General features: G+C 35.8%; 1 protein-coding gene across 2 annotated transcripts in view; it reads left to right on the forward strand.

Annotated features, from left to right (window-relative positions):
* Window positions 1–15,901, forward strand: part of RNF144A (ring finger protein 144A) — a 155,381-nt gene that overhangs the window by 26,936 nt on the left and 112,544 nt on the right. Inside the window, exon 2 of one of the 2 annotated variants that reach the window (XM_020992628.2) lies at window positions 3,049–3,100. The exons of the other annotated variant lie outside the window; for it this stretch is intronic. The gene's annotated coding sequence lies outside the window, so the exon portion shown is untranslated. The remainder of the gene's footprint in view (window positions 1–3,048; window positions 3,101–15,901) is intronic. 2 annotated transcript variants of the gene reach the window in all.

Here is a 15,901-nt window from a genome sequence, read left to right on the forward strand (position 1 = left end):
ACAAGATTATGGAGATACTTCTCTGACAGGCTAATGACATTAGATTTATTCACTAATGCTTAGGAGTAGTTTGGCATGGAAGAAAAAAAATGTTTTGAATTTGAAATGACTCAGAGGGCCTGGATTTAAATCCCAACTCTGTTGCTCAGTGGCGAATTCAGTTGTGGGCTTTTGTGACTTTAGGCAGGTCATTTAATCTTCCCTGGGTCTTACTTTCCCTAATGACAAAATAAGGGAGTTGTACTAGATGACCTCTAATGGTCCCCTCTTGCTCTAAACTTATGATGGAATAACAACTCTTCCATGTCTGTGGAGATTTAACATACTTTTCTTACAACAGCCCTGTGAGGTGGGTAGGGCAGGTATTACTGTTTCTAATAGGGACCAGTGGATTTTGGTAGGTTAAGTAGCATGATCAGTTCTATACATTAGGAATATTAATCTGTTAGCAGCACAACGGATGGAGAGAAATGGGAAGTGGGAAAACTGGTTAGTGAATTATTGTAGGAGTCTTAGTAAGGGGTAATGTGGACCTGAATTCTGGTGTAGCACATTTGGAGAGGAGGTAATGGGTGCAGGACACATTGAAAAAATTGGATTGATGATACTTGGCAGTTGATTGGATGTTTACGGGGTTTGCTACAGAAAGAATCATAGAATTTTAGAACTAGAAGGGGTCATAACGATCCAATCCAACCCCCTAATTAAACAGAAAGGGGAGTCAAAGACAACTTGAGATTTTGAGCTCAGAGGACTGGGAGGATAGTGATGCCATTAAAAGATACAGAAACAAGGTATGTAACTTAGATCCAATTTAGATAGTTGTCACGTCTAGAATGAAGGTGATGATGGTCAAGAATTACTTTCAGTTCTAGGCTCAGCATCTTAGAAAGGCTATTGATAAACTGGAGCATGTGCAGAGGAGGGTGACCGACAGAGACCAGTAATTAGTCATTCTGGTTCCATGGGCAATCAATCTCAGTGGACTGGAGGTTGCTACTAGGGGAGGCTGGCATTAGGAACAGGGAATGGTCAGACTGGAAAGGAATTCATTCGGCATGTGGGAGTGCCTACTGATGCCAACTCTAGTGTGTGCTCTGGTTTTTACCTTCATTGTACCATGGTTGGCCTTCTTGTGAGCCATCATAGTCATGTCAGGGAAAGAGTAACCCATCTCCCAGAGAGTTTGGCTAGCATCCTAGCACAGCTAAGAACCACCAAAGCTCCAGCCCCTGGGAGGGAGGTGGGACCATTGTAGGTGAAGGGCATGGTAATGGATGAGTGTGGCAGAAGTTATGTTCTTTGACCCTGGGATGTGGTGAGGTTGTGTAGAAGCAATAGTGGACTACCTCCTAGTAGTGACTCACATTGTGTTTTAGTGTGGAGACCTAGCTTTGAGTGAGGAACTTGGGGAAATTAGTTGCCTTATAGGTAGACAGGCTATGTATGACCTGTGCTGGTCGAAGACTTTGAGTCATGTACTGTCAAGGAAGCATGTTTTCTTTCCTTCCTTCCTTCCTTCCTTCCTTCCTTCCTTCCTTCCTTCCTTCCTTCCTTCCTTCCTTCCTTCCTTCCTTCCTTCCTTCCTTCTTCCCTCCCTTCCTTTCCTTTTCACTTTCTCCCAGTATCACTATTCATTTAACTTTCAGTCTACACAAAAATTGAAGATCTCTCTTTTAATAAATAAGTATAACCAAGATAAAGTCATTGACTTTTTCTGAAAACATACTTCTTACTCTTCAGCTGTAGTCCATTATATCTCTGCCAAATGGTGGGGAGGATGATTCATCTTCTGAAGTCATGATTCATCATTGCATTCATCAGAGTTTTGAAGTGTTTTTAAGTTGTTTTCTTTTGCATCACTTATCATTTTTCATTAATTGTTCTCCTGATTCTGCTTACTTGATTTTGTACCAGTTCAAACAAATATCCCCAGGTTTCTCTGAATCTGTCTATTTAGGCATTAATCATGCTACAGTGATATTTTATTAAATTATATACCATAATCTGTTCAGCCTTGCCTCAGCTGGAGGTTATCTGCTTTGTTTCTAGTTCTTTTCTATAATTAAAAAAGCAGCTATAAACATTTTAGTCAGCTAAATGGTATGTTGCAGAGGTGTCAAACTTTATTTCTGGAACCAGAATAAATTGTAATTGTGAAATGTTTAACAAAATACATAAAATATAGCCCAACATAACATTAATATGTAGTTTTCTAATTCAACATGTGGCTTTAGGGATCATTTCTTTTTTAGTTTGACACTACACTGGTGTAGTGGATTGAGTGCTGAACTTGGAATCAGGACAATCTGAGTTTTTGAATCCTGTCACAGACACTTGCCAAAAGTGGGACTTTGGGCAAATTAGTCAGTATCTCTTGTCCTCATTTTCATCGTCTGTAAATGTAATAATAGCACCTACCTGACAGGGTTGTGGTGAAGATCAAGGCTTTGTAAACCTTAAAATGCTAAATAAATGCTATCATCATCATCATCATCATCGTCATCATCATCATCCCTTCTACGATCTGTTTGTCACGAATGCTTAATATTAGGTTCTAGTAGTAGTTTAATTCAGTTGAAGGGTATGCACTGTTTCATAACTTTGGGGATACAGTTCCAAATTGCTTTTCAGACTGGTTAGACCAATTCATAATGCCTCCAAAAATTCATTAGTGTGTCTCTCTCCCACAGTTTCTCTAATTATTTATCATTTGCCTTTTAGTTATCTTTGAAAATCTGGTAGGTAGAATGTTATTTTAATTTTAATTTTAATTCATCATATTATTAGTTATTTGGAATATTTTCTGTGGTTTCTGATAGCTTATATTTTTAGTGGAAAACAGTCCATTTATATTCTCTGCCCATTTATCTATGGAGAAATGTCTCTGTTCTAATGTATTTGTGTCTGTTCCTGTGTATCTTAGCTATCAGATCTTTATCAGAGAAATGGGCTGCAAAGATTTTTCCCCACTATTTCTCTTTTAAATAAATTCATTTTAAAAGCTTTTATATTTATGTAATTAGAATTATTGATTTTGTCTTTTAGGATCATCTTTGTCATTGTTCAAGACTCTTCCTCTATCCCATAGTTGTGAAAGGTATCACCTTCTTTTCTATAATTTTTTTATAATATTGCCTTTAATGACCATGTATCTGTTTGGAATTTATTGTGGTTTATGATGTGAGATGTTAGCATAGACCTATATCCTGCCAGATTGCTTTCCAATTTTCCCAGCAACTAAAAAAATAAAAAGATTTTGCTTAATTTTATCACAGGAATCCTTTCTTTGGTAGCTGACATGCTTGGATTCATATAATACTTTGCTGCTATGGTTAAGTATTTCTGGATCTTGTTGGTCCAGTCTATTCCACTGGTTAGCTTTCAGTTTTTCAGTAGGTACCAATAACTCTGATGGTTATTGCTTTTTGGTACAATTTGATATCAGGTACTGCTCAACTCCTTTTATTCCTACTTTTCTTTTTCTCATTATTTCTCTTGAGGTTCTTGACCTTATATTCCACTGGATGGATATTGTTATAGAATTTTATCTTGTTCTACAAAAATAACTCTGTATAAGTTTGACTGATATGACAATATATCGCTAAGTTAATTATTATGATTTTTATGATATTGTCATGGCTCAACCATGAGCACTTAATGTCTTTAAGTATTTAAGGCTTCCTTTATTTCTGTTAAGAGTGTTTTGCAACTGAATTAATATAATTCCTGAGATTGTCTTAATAGATTGACTCCCAAATATTGGCTATATTTTCTAGTTATTTTGAATGTAATTGCTTTTTAAAAATCTCTTCCTGCTGGGTTTTACTGGCAGTATATAGAAGGGCTAATACTTTTCATGGATTCATTTTATAGCCTGTTATTTTACTGATATTGTTTATTTCTATAATTAATTGTTTTTAATTGACCCTAAGGTTCTCTAAATAAATTATGGTATCATCTCGAAATAATGATAACTTTATTTTTTCATTGACTGTGCTTATTCTCTCAAATTCTTGATCTTATGTTATTGCAATAGCAATAAATATGTCAAATAATAGGGAAGGCAATAGACATCTGTGCTTTACCTTTGATCTTACTGGAAAGGCCTCTCTCTAGTCTTTTCCCATTACAGATAAAGATAATATTTGATTTTAGATACTGGCTAACATTTTAATGAAAGCTCTACCCATTTTCTTCTTTTATTTTTAGTATTTTAAAGTAAAATGGGGTTGTATATTTTCAAAAGGATTCTGCACCTATTGCTATAATGATAGAACCTTTCATTGTTATACAATATGGCCTGTTATATTTATAATATTCCTAATATTGAGCCAACCCTGGTTCAATTTAAATTTTAATTCAATCTGATCATATTGTATAATATTTTAGATGTGTTTCTGGAGCTTCTTTGCTAATGTCTGATTTGATAATTTCACATCTATCAACATTAGAGATATTGTCCTATAGTTTTCTTTCTCTCCTTTATCTTTCCTTGGTTTAGGTATAAGGACCATACTTGTCTCACTGAAGGACTTTGGTAGGATGTCTTCTTTCTCTATTTTGGCAAAAACAAAACAAAACAAAAAAACAAACCTTGTGATAGAGTCATCAATATTTATTTGAATGTTTGATAGAATCTATAAATATATCAGCCTCTCCCCTTTTTTCCTTTCTTAATTCGTTCATGGCTTGTTAAATTTATTTTTCTGAGATTAGGTCATTTAAATTCTCTTGTTCTGTTAATCTTTATATTTTCTGCTTTCATAAGTGATCTGTTCCATTTGTTAGCAATTTTGTTGGCTTATAATTAGGCAAAAAGTTCCAATAATTTCCTTTATGTAGTTTTATCTGTTAAAAAATTCTCCTTTTTCAATTTTTATTTTGTCAACTTAGATTTTCTCTTTCCTTTTTCAGATTAGCTAATGGTTTACTATTAGTTTAAAAAAGTCTCTGAGTTTTATTTATGAACTCAGTGATTTTATTTTTGTTTTTCAATTTTGTCTCTTTGATTTCCAGAATTTTTATTGTGTTTAGTTGAGGATTTTTGATTGGTTGCTTTTCAAGTTTTCTTTTTAGTTGCACACCAGATTCATCAATCTGTTCTTTCTTTTGTTGATGAAAGTATTTAGAGAATAAATTTTCCTCCAAGGACTGTTTTGGCTGCATCCCAAAAATTTTGGTACATTGTCTCATGTGTAACTATTGAAAATGATCTGTTTCTATGATTTATTATTTGATCAACCTATTCTTGAGGATTGTATTATTTAGTCTCTAAATTTGAATGCTCTCTTCAGACATACTTTATTAAATATGTTTTTATTGTATTGTGATGAGTAAAGAATGTATTTCTATTTCTGCTTATGAGTTTTTTATCCTTTAGCAAATGGTCAGTTTTTATGTAGGTGTCATGCAAAACTGAGAAACATGCATTTCTTTGATTCCATTTAGTTATCACCATAGATCTATAATATCTAACTTTTCTAAAATTCTGCTCAGGTTCTTATCTTTTTTTCCAATTTATCTTCTGTTAGATTTATCTAGATCTGAAGGGGCATGTTGAGGTCCCTAAGTATTATAATTTTGTTATCTATTTCACTATCTTTAGTAGCTTTTCCTTTATGTACATAAGTGTTATGCTTTTTTGTTCATAGATATTAAACATTGATATTTTTTGTTACCAATGCTTCCTTTAGACATAATATAGTTTTCCTGTTTATCTCTTTTAAGCACATTTCTTTTTAGTTTCATTTTGCCTGAGATCATGCTTTCTATCTCTATTTTTTTTTTTTGAATCGTGCAGCATAATAAATTCTTTTCTAGGCACTCATTTTAGGGCTGTGTGACTATGGAGGGCTGTGTGAATGTTTCAAATGAGGTTTTTTTTTTTATAAGCTAGAGGTTGTTGGAATCTGCTTTGTAATTCATTTTGCTATCCTCCTATATTTTATGGGCAAGTTCATCCTCTCCATATTCATGGTTTAATTTTTAATTATGTTTCTCCATCATATTTTTTATTTTATTTTCCTTTCCCTTTTCTTTACAGAGAAGATTAATGTGGGGGAATGAAAAGGAAGGGGATTGATAGTAGTCATCTCTAATGAAAGTGGTATGATCTTACTCATTTTCCACCCCTTTCACCAAATCTAGACCCCAAACATTGGTTCTTACACTTCCTCACTTTTTAGACCCTGCTTTATAATCTGCCCTTTGTAGTTATATTTTGTTATTCTTGTTTCTTTTCCCTCACCAATTCAGTCCCTGCTGCTTAAATCTTTTTTTCCTACTTCCTGACATGAAATTCTGTGTGTGTGTGTGTGTGTGTGTGTGTGTGTGTGTGTGTGTGTTTGAACAAGCTGCCTTCCTTTACTAAGTTCAGGTAAGAATGAGATTCTTGAGATGCCTGTTTTTCCAAACCCCACTTCCATATTTTCATATTCTTCTAACATATCTTACTGGTAAGAAATAGGGAATTCCTTCCCCTTTTTCTTCATTTTTCCATCTTCATTCTTTGTTCTATCTCTTTTTTTTTTTCATTTCCTTTAAACCAGACATGAAATACACTAGTTTTCTGGTCCTGAGTTGATCTTCATTTACTATGACCCAATACTGAAGGGACACTTACCTCTTCTCCTCTATTTGGCTATCAACAGTTGATCATCATTTGTTCTTTCAAAATTTTCCCAATGTACTTAGTTGCCTTTCTGGGTTTCTCATGTCTGTTCTGAGTTTCTAAGGTTGTTTGCAGCACTGCTATTTTTTCCCAGGAGTTTTGAAAGTCTTTTGATGGTTTAAAAAGTATATTTTTCCCCCTGGGTAATTATAACCAGCTTTTCAAGGTATTATTCTTGGTTTTAGTCTTTTTCTTTTGCCTTTTGGCATATTATATTCTAAGATTTCCTCTCCTTTATAATAGTTGCAGCATAGGCTTGTGTGATCTTGACTCTAGCTTTTTGATACTTAAATTCTTTTTGATTGTTTTCATTATTTTTTCTTTGACCTGGAAGCATTGGATTTTGACTGATATTTTTATGTGCTTTTAATTCACAATTTCTTTCGGGAGATAATTGATAATAGATTCTTTCTGTTCACTTTGATCTCTAGTTTTAAGCGATTAGAGCAATTTTCTTGAAAGCTATCTAGGTTTTTTTTTTAACCTGCTTATCATTTTTAATTTTAAAATGATCATTAAGGAATAACTTTCCAATTTAGTTGTTTTTGATAGTAGTTATCTTCATAGTTTCTTCTAAATTTTCAGTCTTCCTTATAGTGGGATAGGATATATACCCATATTTGGCCCTCGTAGGTCCTGACTACATATTGTAGATTACTGACATTAAGACCCTTGGTGATCCCCAAGCACCTCTTCCTGACTATGCCATCTATTGAAGCCATTGAATGTGGATTTCAGTATTTTCAGGGACTGCTTGAACATTTCTGGCTCCATCTGTTTGGACAGTCTCTTACTAGAAGCCAGTTTTGTTTCTGACAAGGCCAAGATCCTGTCAGCTTCAGACCCTATTTATTGAAGATCAGTGATTTCACTTTTGTATCAAATAGTCAGACAAATTTCTCTATTGGTAATGTACAAAAATGTGTATCTCATTCTGCCATTTGAGCCTGTCGCCTCTCTCTGTCTCTCTCAAGAGTTTGTTAGCATGCTTCATCATTTACCTTCTGGAATTGTGGTGTGTCACTTCACTGATTGTTCTTAAGTCTATTAAGTATCCTTATTGCATTTAGGAAGAAACTGGGGATTCCAAAGTAGAGTGAAATTCAATTCTAGCTACCTGAGCTCCTGACACAGATGTTAAGTAGTAACAGCTTCCATTTTCCCGTCTTTTAACTTATTGATCTTTATTGATTGCATGTGTTTTTACATCATATTCATGGAGCTGCATTTTCTTAACTCTTCTATAGGGCATTCCATTTGTGATTGTAATTGGTCATTACAATTACAAAACATTCAGGTTTTTTTTCCCCCTCCCTTCCTCTTCCTCTTTTCTTCCCCCTTTCCCTTCTTCCCATATTTTCCCTTTCACCTTCTCTTTTTCTTTTCCCCTTTCCTTTCCACTTCTCTTCTTTCCCCTTCTCTTTCCCCCCTTCCTTATCATACCTTTCATTTTTTAGCATCTTTATGCTAACAAAATACTCATCTCATTACAACTGTATGGTGGTAGTTAGTTCAGGTAACTAAATAAAATGAGAGTTGAAGAAGCAGGCAACCTTCTCAAGGTCACACAACTGGCATTGGTAGTTAAAGATTTGATTCAGATTTGAGATATACCAAGTCTGTTTTTACTTGTGCAGTACAATGCGCTCTCTTATTTTGTAGCTTCTCACCCTACACTTGAACAGCTAACTCTTTACAGCTTGGGGATGTTTGTTCTGCTTGTCTCCAATTTTTGGTCCAATGAAATATCAGTTTCTTGTGCAGTTCAGACCTAAGAGTCTAAAGGCAATAAAAAATAACTGATGCTGATTTTGTAATATTTTCATTGCATGATTTCTTTCATTCCATGATACTTTCACTCCCCAATGATTTGAGCATTTATTCTTAGCTCAGATTCCAGTAATTCTGAAATAGTTTCAGAATCATAAGAGAGTAATCTCTGGTTCCCCACCCCCCCACAAAAACAAAACAAAACAAGAGTTCTTAGTACAACTTACAACATAGATCCCTCTAGCTCCACACTGCAGTGAGTTTTGACTATAGCTTGTTCTAGAAGTGACTTTGTAAGATTAATTTTTAAATGGAAAATGATATTGATATAAGTGAAAGTTTGGGTAGAGGACAAATTTTGCTTTGGCAGGGTTTTAGCATCTGTCAAAGTATAATACTTTTCTGCTTGCCTCGTACGAATATGTGATTAGCCAATATACCTCTATATCAAGGGTCATTTATAGAACCAATAAAAAATTTTAAAATATCATCTAATTCTTTACTGTTATTGAGTTTCTGATTTTAGAAAAATAAGAATTTTTATTTTTTTTAGTGAGAACAGGTAAGTATAAAAACCAGGGTCTTGGTGCTATGGCAGATGAGATTACTAAAAAAATAAAATCCATAATCACCACTTTTTTTCCCCATTATGTTCCCTGGTCCTTGAGTTTTTTGTATCTATTTAGACTTTTTAAAAAAATTTGTATGCTGCCTTATAAACTGGGAATTTTGGCCAGTGCTTGCTCATATTTTCTATAAGCTTCTTGATTGTTTGTTCTAGCCTTGATGAAAAGTAATGTTTAGGACTTTTTAATTAAAGCAGAACTGAAAGATTTGTGCAACATCCCTTGCCAATGAACTTGACTTTCAGTCAGAACTGTGTTAAAAATCTCAGTTCTGTTTGTTACTAACTGTGCTAGCACAAGAACACAGCCCCTGTCTAGGCCTTCATTTCTACATCTATAAAATTGAGGGATTTAATTAGATAACCTCAATTGACCTTTCCAGTTTTTAAAGTCCTATCTTCCTAAAAAGGAGATTATTACGAGGTAGAATGGTCAGAGAAATCTTCCATCAGTTCCTCTTTTTGACCACATACCTTTAATCTTTTCCTTTACTTCCACCAAACCTATTATTTTCCCCACCTTGGCCTGCAATCCCTCTATTTCTTAGTGTTCCTCTAGGCCATCATGCCTACTCTGCCTTAGCTTTCCTACGTTCCAAATTTTGGTCCTATTGTTAACTTTCAACTATACACTGCATTTGACACTCACTCATACCCTTACTCCCCTATTCTATTTCCACTCATACCTCACCAAAAGACAATCTTGAGTTACCTCCTGTCCTGCCCCCTCTAAAGAACTATCATGATTGGATCCAGTGCAATCTTGATATCCTATCTCTGTGAGACTGACTTCAACAAGACAATCTGATTACTCTTTTCTAATTGATTATTTCATATCCCCCTTCGATGACTGTTCCAAATATTCTCTTCATTCCTTAGGCCTCCCTTGCTGCCTCCTTTCTCTTTCCCTTTTAGCTGAAAACTGTCTTATACTTTATTGAGGAAAAAAGTGGCCATCACCATGAGTTCCCTTTTTTCCTAAAGAATGCTGAACTTAGGGTCAGAGGAACCGAGTTCAAATCTTGGCTCTGATTCTTATTACCCTATGTGACATTGGGCAGGTCATTTCACCTTTTTGTCCTCAGTTTGTCCATTTTTAAAAATTAGGATGTTGGACCATATGACCTCTGAGGTAGGTCCCTTCTGGTTTTAGTTCTGTGTTCCTATGATATCACTCCTAGCCCATTCTGTCCCCATTCTCTTTAGTCTTTGATGAAGAAGTGGCAAAGACCAGTCCTGTTACTATACCGAACTCTTACCATCTCTTCCAGGGGCACTTGTCCCTACTTTCTCTAATTTTCAGTCTTTCCCTATCAACTGGTTATTTCCTTTTTGCCAAATTTATCCATGTCTACCCATCCACAAAAAAATGTTTGCTTTACTCTTTCAACCTCTTAAATTATCGTATGACATTTTCATCTGTTTTCCAGCCATACTCATAGAAAAGGCTGTCTACTCTCCTCTGTTTCCTCTCTTCTCACTTTTCACCCCCTTGTAATTTGCCTCATGACCTCATCATTCAGATAAACTCTTTCCCAAGTTACCAGTAACCTTCTAATGATCAAGCCCTCTTCTTTGATACTCTTGTCTGACATTGTGGAACACCTGCTTCTCTTGGTTATTATCTTTGGCCTGGAATTTCATGATACTGCTTTTTTTTTTTTTTAGTTTTCCTCTTACCTGTCTGACTGCTCCATCTCATTCTCCTTTGCTTATGTAACCATTTATGTCCAACTCTCTAACTATGATTTTCTGAGTGTACCCCCAAGGTTCTTTTCTGGGCTCTGTTCTTTCGCTACACTCAGCTGTCATATGGTTCAACTATCATTTCTATCTAGATGACTGTCATATCTATATATCGACCTTTCATCTCTTTTCTGAGTCTGTTTACCAACTACCTGTTTTACGCATCAGACTGAATGTGCCATAAACATCTCAAACTCATCAAGGCCAGAACAAACTTTGATATCTTTCCAAACCTCCTCCCACAAATCTGTTTCTTTCCTCCCCCCACCCCCCCCAATCCTTTCCCATTTTAGTTTGGACCTTGTGTAGAACAGAGGTGTCAAACAGGCCTGACTGTACTTCTGGAAGTTCCCTGAACCAAATTAAAATGTAATGGGGAAATAATCAAGTAAATTAAAAATACAGTTGACCATAGATAATGTTAATATCTGTTTTTCTAAGTCACTCTGCAGCCTACAGGGGGTTTAGTGGCTTCCATTTCTGTTTAAGTTTGACATTACTAATGTCAGGTGCTGCATCAGCAACCTTGAAGTCATGTTCCCTCTCTCATCTCCTCCTCTCACCCTAATATTCACTTTGTTGCCAAGTCTTATTCAATCTATTCCTGCACAATCTCTCCTTCCCTCACTTACAAAGTTTTCTGGAGCTCATCACCTCTCAGAATATTGCAATAGCTTCTTAATTGCTCTTCCTCTGTAAAGCCACAACATTGTTTTTCCTGAAATACATGTTTAACCTGCTAATTTCCCTTTTTAAGAAGCTCCTTCTGGAGCTGGAGGACAAAACTTCTAGTTCATTTAAAGTCCTTCACTATAGGACTCCAGCCTTTACTTTCAGGCTCATTGTCTAATAGTCTTCGCACAGTCTGCCTTCCATCTGAACTGGCCTGCCTGTTCTTCCCTGTACACTTTCCATTTCTATCTGTGTGCCTTTGCTTTGGTTGTCCCCCATACATGGAACAGATTTCCCAGTAACCTTCACTTGCTTCTTTCAGCTTACAGCGCAAGCACCCTCTTCTGCCAGGAGACCTTTATTGATTCCCAGAGTGACTAATGTCTTTCTCGTGGGAAATTAATTTGTATTTTATTTATAAGTATCATATATTTGTCCATGGAACATAAGCTTCTGAGTGCAGGTACTGTCTCACTTGATCTTTGTATTCTATTCCTAAGTACTTAGTAGGTGCTTAATATAAACGTTTGAATGAGTGGCAGAAGCATTAGTTGAGATAAGCTCATGAACACTGTAATGGTTAATATTTAGAGGGGTTGGAGAGCAGGGGGAATGGTATAAGCAAAGACATATCTGGAAAGCCCAGGGTCAGTCTGAGTCATTGAGTCAGTAATGACTATGATGGAACAGTGTTTGTTAGGAAAGAAGTAGAGAGATATAAAAGGATGTAAAATAATTTGGCACCAGTTTGTGGAGACTGAAGACTTAAGATTCTTGACTTTATCTCATAGGCAATTAGGAGCCTTTGATGTTTTTCTGATGGGAGTGATGTGATCAGAGCTTTGCTTTGGGGAGATTAATTTGGGGAAAGCTGGGGACAGAGAAGCAGCATGGCTCTGTGGAAGGTGTGCTGTATTTACAGTCAGAGAACCTAGATTCAAATGCTGGCTCTGCCACTTGCTCCCTGTGTGATCTTATTCAATTTGCTTAACTTGTTTGGGCCTCAGTTTCCTTAAATGTAAAGAAGGAATTTCTACTAAAGACCTTGATGGTGCTTTCTAGGCTGTAAATCTATGAAAAGGAGACTTTTGAATTAATCCAGGCACAAAGTAGTGAAGACTTCAAACTAGGCTGATAGCTTTAGAAATAGAGAGTAAGTGAGCAATATGAGAGATATTTTGAAGCACAAATTGACAAATTATGTGATGTGGGAGTGGAGAGTCTGTACCAAATGAGGGTATTGGTCAACTAGCATCTATTAAGCACCTGCTATGTTCCAGGTGTCATATTAAGTACTGGGGATAAAGTGAAAGGCAGAAGATAGTACCTGCTCTGAGGGAGCTTACAGTCTAATGGGGAAAACAACATGCAAACTATTGTATATAAATAATATAGAGACAAGATAAATTTAATCTAAATCTTAGAGGAAAGGCACTAGCATTAGGGAGGAATGGTAAAGATTTCCCATAGCAGTTTAAGAACAAAAATAAAACACAGGGGGCAGCCAGATGGCGCAGTGGATAGAGCACGGGCCCTGGATTCAGGAAGACCTGAGCTCAAATCTGGCCTCAGACACTTGACACTTACTAGCTGTGTGACCCTGGGCAAGTCACTTCACCCCATTGCCTCACAAAACCAAAACTAAACAAAAACAAAACACGAAGAATCAAAAGTGGACTTAATAATGAAGTGTCAAGTTAACTAGGGAGTCAAAGAACAAATCTTAGAAACAATAATTTTCTGAAAATTATTGTGATGAGACAACATAACACAATTTCTGGGATGTAGATAAAGCAGTCTTTATTGAAAAAAATAACATCCCTAAAACATGTATTAGCAAATAAGTAAAGGAGAGTTTTAATGAACTTAATGTTCATTTAAAGAAATCAGAAACTCAACAAAGAAACCCAAAACAAGCACAGAAGAGGAAATCTTGAAAATTAGAAGAGAAATAGCTAAATTGAAATAATAATAATAACAATAAATAGCCACATAGTACTTTGAGATTTACAAGTACTTTCCTTTTAACAACACTGTGAGAGAGGCAATGTACAGTTTTTTGAAGCAGAGTAAGGTGGTATATGGGCCAGTTAATTTATCATCAATGTAGCTTAAATAGCTTAAAACTATACCAAAACATTTGAAACAGTCTGTATTTGAACATAGCTTTGTTGCTGTAATCATTTTGTATGTTTTCTTCATTTTAAATTGCTTCATACAGTTCATCAAATTTTTCTCTGAATTCTTCATATTGGCCATTCCTTTACCATCACGTTACACTTATATGCCATAATTTATTCAGCCATTCCCAATCATTGCACACATATATTATTTATAGGATTGTAGATCAAGTGCTGAAAAGAACCTTAGATTCCAACCATTTTATCCATTTAAGTTTATAGATGAGGAATCTCAATCCCAAAGAAGTCTAGTGATTTGTGCAAAGTTGCAGTTAGTAAACATCAAAGGTAACCCTTGAACCTGGATTCTCTGCCTCAAGAATCATAACCACATTAGCTCCTTCCAGATTTTTATCATAAATAATGTTATTATCAGCACTTTCACAAATGTAAATCTTATAGTCAGAAACTTCCTTGCAATATAATCAGTCAATCAATAAACATTTATTGAGGGCATTCTTTGTACCAGGCACAAAGCTAAGGATAGACATCATAGTTTCTGGGTCAGAAGGTGTTAACATTTTAGCAGTCCTTCTGGCACAATTCCATATTGTTTTCCAGGATGCCTAATAATAGCTAACAATTTTATAGCACTCTAATGTATTTTACATGTATTATCTCATGTGATATTCACAACAACCCTGTAGATATAATTGTTATTACTGTTGTTATTATCAGTAGATGCTAATGTGTAATATTACATGATAATTATATAGTGTACATGTTATACATTATATAATGATTAAAGAATATGTAATGATTTCATCAAAGCTTTACCAGTTGTTAATTCTCGTGGCTCTTTCCATAGCCCTTCTAGCAATGCATCTTCACATCTAGGGTCAAGAAGTTGTTCAGGATTTCTTTAATTTTTATTTCTCTGATTACTGATGTTTGGAATATGTTTTCAGGTTTGATAGTTTGTAGTTCTTCTTTTGAAAGTTATTTATATCCTTTGTACAGTCTAATGATTTGCCTACAGTATCATTCAGTTCTCATAAGAACAAGATATCCAGAAAGGATTTTCTAGAACTGATTTAATGCTAGAAAAAGCCATTTGATTTTTAAAGGTACGTGAAGTTACTTGCTCTGTAACGTAAGGTTGTACAAAGGTCTGGTGCAATTAATGATCCCTAGACATAAGGAAGCGGATAGGAAAATCCTCTACCAATAAGAGACTGAAGATTTGGGGAGAACAATCTATACAAGGCTAATGGAAGCTCTGTAGGATGTAGTGGATCTCATAAACCACAGGGTTAACAAGGAAGAAAACTTCATGTGGTAAAAAGTTATGTAGTAATTCTTATTAGATGAATTGCTTCTCAAAGTTCTTGGAATGCTAACACATGGCCCACAGACTGAGAAAGTAGAAGAGGAAGCACTGTCATATCCTGTCAGGAAAAGGGCCACCAGATGCCAGTAATTAGTCAAACACCTAATTTAGGGACAATGGGTTATGGGCTTAATTGGGATCCAGGCAAGACTCAAGTAGAAGACCAAACCTGGTTGTGACCCAGGCCTCTTTTTTTGAGTTCCTTGTTTTGGGGGTTTGAGAAAAGCAGGAAATCTGCTTGAAAGTGTCAGGTTAGGAGGTGAGTACTGAATAAGGAAATGAGCTACAAGGAATACTTGAGGATTATGACTATCTTTCCAAAAGCCAGATTGTTGAAGAAAGCTGTCTAATCCCCTCTTCTCTGCTTAGTCTTCTCTCCTCTAGGCTCAACATTCTTGGTTTTATCAGTCACTCTTAATGGTTAGGTCTCCAGACTTTTTAGCTTAGCACAGTGCCCTGGCACGTAGGAAGCTCTTATAAATGCTTGTTTGTTGACATCACCACCTTGTCAGTGTCCTTGAATTGTGACACCTTGTTTTTTTTTTTTTCTCTCTCTCAAAGACCAGCCTTAACACCAAATCACTCTGGTCCCAGACCAAGCCCTATTTGGTCACTGTTTGGGCCCTGATTGGCTCAGGATGAATGCAAATAAAAACTGTTTCTTTCTTGACCAGAAATCCTGAGGGTTTTTCCCTCTCAGATCTTTTTTTTTTTTCCCCTTAAAGAGGCCATTCTTTGCCTTATTTTATTAAGCCTTAATCACAGAATGGACACTGCCTCGGTCAAACTGAGACCTGTTAAAGACCTTAGCTTGGGACAGCTAGGTGGCACAGTGGATAGAACATGAGCCCTGGAGTCAGGAGGACCAGAGTTCAAATGTGGCCTCAGACATAACACTCACTAGC

The sequence above is a fragment of the Phascolarctos cinereus genome, unplaced genomic scaffold (genome assembly GCF_003287225.1).
Source record: "Phascolarctos cinereus isolate Bilbo 61053 unplaced genomic scaffold, phaCin_HiC Scaffold_2;HRSCAF=192, whole genome shotgun sequence".
NCBI lineage: Eukaryota > Metazoa > Chordata > Mammalia > Diprotodontia > Phascolarctidae > Phascolarctos > Phascolarctos cinereus.